Source organism: Embiotoca jacksoni, unplaced genomic scaffold (assembly GCF_022577435.1).
Source record: "Embiotoca jacksoni isolate LCO1_2020_lvr unplaced genomic scaffold, fEmbJac1.0.p SCAF_36, whole genome shotgun sequence".
Classification (NCBI taxonomy): Eukaryota; Metazoa; Chordata; class Actinopteri; family Embiotocidae; genus Embiotoca; species Embiotoca jacksoni.
The window spans coordinates 3,032,682-3,037,543 of NW_027185388.1; positions in this window are offsets into that span (position 1 = coordinate 3,032,682).

Genomic DNA, 4,862 nt, shown 5'->3' on the forward strand with positions numbered 1-4,862 from the left:
CACAGATGTGTAATCCTGTTCATACCGTTCAACCCTGAAGAGACGAACCTGAAATCAATGTGGCTTCTGCACTTTGAACCCAATCAACTGCATAACTTCCACATTTTTGCCGAAATTCACTTTTTCTGTTTCCTTAGTGAGCAAAGCTTCGGAGGGATTTAAGTTCCACATGTTCGTGTGCGCTGACACTCGTGTCGTGGGTCTGTCATGGTGGGCTGTACTCTTTAGTCAGAAGTACTCCCACTGATTTTTTTTTTTTCAGCTTTATTGGCCTCGTGATGATCACAGAGGCAGCTGAGCTCAGAAGGAACATTTTCTCTCGACTGTATTTTGAAATGGGATTAAATTATTATCTCTTTTTGTCCTTCTGCCTTTTCTGTGCACTTACAGGTGAAAAAAACCCAACCTGCTGAGTGGAGTCAGATTTACAGCATTGTGACATGGAAAATAAAAAGCTGGTAGAAGTCTTCAGCTTTCTCCTTCTGCCTTTTGTTTGAATAGTGGACATTCGACTGTGGCAGTCTGGATTTAATGCTGCGCTCTGGAGCCGGCTGCGTTTGAGGGTCATTAGTGTTCCTCTGACATCAGTAAAATATTTGTACTGTCCACATCTATCTCACAAGTATGAACCTTTCCAGGTGGAAGCAGAGAGGAGGCATTCGTAACGCCTGAGTCAGAGCCTCCCAACAGCAATGTGGGAAACTTGGGAGTCTGGATTGACTCAGTAGATTTTCTGTTACGTAATGTGGTTCTTTTACTGTGAAGATCTGCTGAATAGAAAACAGGTAAAACACGCTGAATGTATGGAAACGTGTGTTTTTACGGAGCAGCATGCTGTTTTTATGAAGAAATCCCTCTCAGTGGGTTTCTGTTAATTATTTGAGACGTTGGAAAAAATTCTATGAAATAAAGGTTTTTCTCAGTTGAAGAATTTTCAGAGAAATAGTTTGGGGGATTTGCCATCTGGCCGACGGTGATCAAAACCGTGTAGCCAGTTAGCTTAGCTTAGCATAAAGACTGGAAACCAGATGAAACAGCCTGCTTGTGCAAAGGTAACAGAATCCACCTACCACGTTTATACTGTTAGTTAAGTCATACAAAAAAAACAACTAAGTGTACTGGTGACACATTGTGGTTTTTGACTACTTCTTGGCTGGGTGCAGTGACTTCCTGGAGTCTTGCTGATGCTGAGAGGTTGCCAGGCAACCAGCAGAGACTCCAGGAAAAGAGGAAGATTTGTCAAGAAAAACCTGTAACTTTACTTGTGGCAGACAGATTTCACATTAGAACCAATATCCTTGTTTAACCCTTTGAGGAAGTTGGCCAATCAGATGGAAGCAGGTTACCAGGGCGGGGGCGGCCTTAAAGAGACCAGAGTGGCGTCTTATGTAATGTTGCACAACTTTGGACAAAAATTAAACTAGATAGAATTAATACAAGTTAGGCAATCAAAGCAAAATGGAAAAACAATTAAATACAGAAAAGAAATTAAACAAAAGAATACTTAGCCAAAAAAAGACACCTGAAATGTTTACATGAGTAGTCAACAAATGAGCATAATAAGTCACCTTTAAAGCTGAAAAAACTCAGAGAGGCTATCAGTCTTTATAGCTTACTGAGAGAAAAGTGCAGACTTAAAAAAGGAAAAATAAATAACTAATCATAAATAATAACTCACCGATTAGCAATCTGAAGACAATCAAATATCATCTATATTTTAAATTGTTACAATTTTACTTTCCAGTTGTAAAATGGCCTCTGAAAAAGCATTCATACCAAAATGAATACATAAATAAATAGAAAAACACAGATTATACCCCCCCCCCTCCTCCCCCTCCTCCCGTGACCCTGTTAAAGCCGGTACAGATAATGGACGGATGGATGATTGTTTTTTTTTTTTGGTCTGATTTGATTTTGAGCTAAAGTGGACAGAGATTATTTTGGAAAACATCCTCAAATCGGACCGTGACCGATATCATGAACTTAAAAAAATAATAATAATAATAATAATTGTAAAGCTGCTGTGAAGGAAACAAAGGTACAAATTGAGGTAGCAGGTGATGCGTTGCAGGAGGGTCTCACTGTCCTTCCTCTCCATTTAGAGAAGCAAACACACGACTACTTCCTGTTGCACAAGGTCACAAGATATGGTAATAAGACCCGAGTGTGGTTTAGCATTGCATAACATGAAGCTGATTCATCTCTCACACATGCGCACACCCAACACACACACACACCCAACACACACACACACACACACCAACACACCCAACACACCCACACAGGCAGTTAGTCCTCGTGGCCTACTTTCTTTTCAGAAGTGCACAACTTTCTTCTGGTCAATTTTGACGCTTTGATGTAAATGCAGTGTGTGTGTGTGTGTGTGTGTGTGTGTGTGTGTGTGTGTGTTACAGATGTATTTACAACAATGATTTGAGGACTGCCAAGTTCCGAGACACACTGCGGGAAACACACGCACACACACATGCAACACTGGCTGACCTATTTAACTGTACGGGACTGAATGGGTCTGAACGGGACTGAACGGGTCTGAATGGGTCTGAACGGGTCTGAATGGGACTGAACGGGTCTGAATGGGTCTGAACGGGTCTGAATGGGACTGAACGGGTCTGAATGGGTCTGAACGGGTCTGAATGGGTCTGAACGGGTCTGAATGGGTCTGAACGGGTCTGAATGGGACTGAACGGGTCTGAACGGGTCACGGCGGGCAACATAACTCTGCTGAGCTGCAGCCAACCGAGCATGTTCAACAGAGGACTCGTTTTTCCTCCCTTTCTCTTGTTTTCTTTTTTACTTTCCGGCTTCCTGCAGGCGAAAAAAAAAAACAACCTCCGTTCTCATCCTGGAAATGATGTGGTTACACGTTTCTTTTTTTTTCTTTTTTTTTCATTTTAAAATGTTAAAAATGTTGTTTTCAAAACGACAAAATTCAGACTGCGCAGCCGCAGATGTTTATCTGAATCAGTGTAGTCATCATGGCAGGAAATTACTGATGAAAGACCAAATTCAAAAAGCAGCATTGAAAGTTGTTGAATCGCTGTGACGCGCTCACTGTGGGACTTAATGCTCTCAGCCAGTGTGTCCAGCCAAGCTGCAAAGTGTTTAATAATTGATTATCTGCATTCCACAGTTATTTTTATCTTTAACATTGACCCGTCTGTGTTTAACGTGGAGTAAATATCTGACGGTTTTCACCCCAGTTTTAACTTCTTTGTTTGTTTGTTTGTTCTGATGACATTAAATCCTGATTTAGTCTAATCAAATCCAGACTTTTTGACTTGGAACAAATCAAATATTTCTAACAAACATCAGAAAGATGCAGTAACTCGTGATCTGAAGTTTACGAGGACTGGAATGTGAAAAGCAAACATTTACCGTGTAACAGCTCAGTTAATGTTTAAAGGTTTGGTATGTTTGGCTTCGTTGCTCAACGAGTTTCTTCAGCATCCATCTGATGGTTTTCCTCCTTTCAGCTCGTTAAACGGACATTTACGCAGCGAGTGACGGTAACCGACATCTGTTCACCCGTGATTTTAAACTGCACATCCTGCGTGTGCGCGTGTGTAATGTGTGTAATGTGTGTGTGTGTGTGGGCGTGGGTGTGGACCGGTGGTTTAAAAAAAAAAAAAAAAAAAGCACTCAGAAACACACATACCAGCACAGACTCCTCCGCCTCATCCTCCTTACCCCATGCCTGCCTCTCCCTGTGCTGCTGACCTACATACTGCAGTATCCCGGTTACATAACCAGCCGGGCGGTTGATCACTGCAGGCAGCACAGGGCCAACCCCCCCCCTCCCCCTCCCCCCCTCCCCCAACCCCCTCGCTTTCACACACACACACACACACACACACACACACACACACACACACACTCAGTCAGTCCTGCAGTGACCCACCAACTTTAATTTACTTCTTTATATGGTAGGAAGTTGCCATTGCAGGTCAAACCTGAGACAGCTGCTGAGAGACAGGTGGCTTCATTTGGGATATGGAAGTTTATGGAATTAGATATTTAGACTAAAATTAAAATGAGGTCATCTCAAACCGTGAGATAGTTCGGTGTCTCTTACTGCCAGGTGCTCTGAGTCTCTACCAAGAAACACACCTGACTGGGATTTATCAAATTTTCCTCAAAGATTAAATTCATGTATACATAACAAATATCCGTTCATCCATCCATTATCTATAGGGTCTTTGGGAGTGGGGTGGGAGGAGTGGGGGTGGCTGGAGCCTATCCAAGGCAAAGTAAACTGGACAAAAATAACCTTCCACCCAAATTCCAGTTATGTAATCAGCAAAAAACCATAAAGATACAAGTAAGTATTTGATATTAGGCCACAGAATTTGTACTAAAAGTCTCTGACGTTGATCTACAGTCATACAGTCATCTCGAAAGGTCGCGGAGCTTTTACATAATCCTGTTATCGTTGAGGAATAAATCATCCAGTGTGTGCGCGCACGCTTTCTTTATTATATAAATGTCTGCTTGATGCAACTCAAACTGATATATTGATGTAACCCGAGTGTGTGTGTGTGTGTACGAGTGAGTGTGTGTGTGTGTACGAGTGTGTGTGCGCGCGTGCACGTGCATGTGCGCGCCAACTGACCTGCTCCTTCAGGCAGCAACAAGAGAAAGAGCTTCTTTCTGAGCAGTTTGCTCAAGTTTAGCATGTAGAAGTGATGTGATGATAACCTTCCTCCCCCTCTCTCCCTCCCTCCCTCCTCACTCATTCCCCTCCCTCACTCACTCACTCACTCTCTCTCTCTCTCCCTCTCTCTCTCTCTCTCTTTCCCTCCCTCCCTCTCTCTCTTTCCCTCTCTCTCACTCTCTCTCCCCTC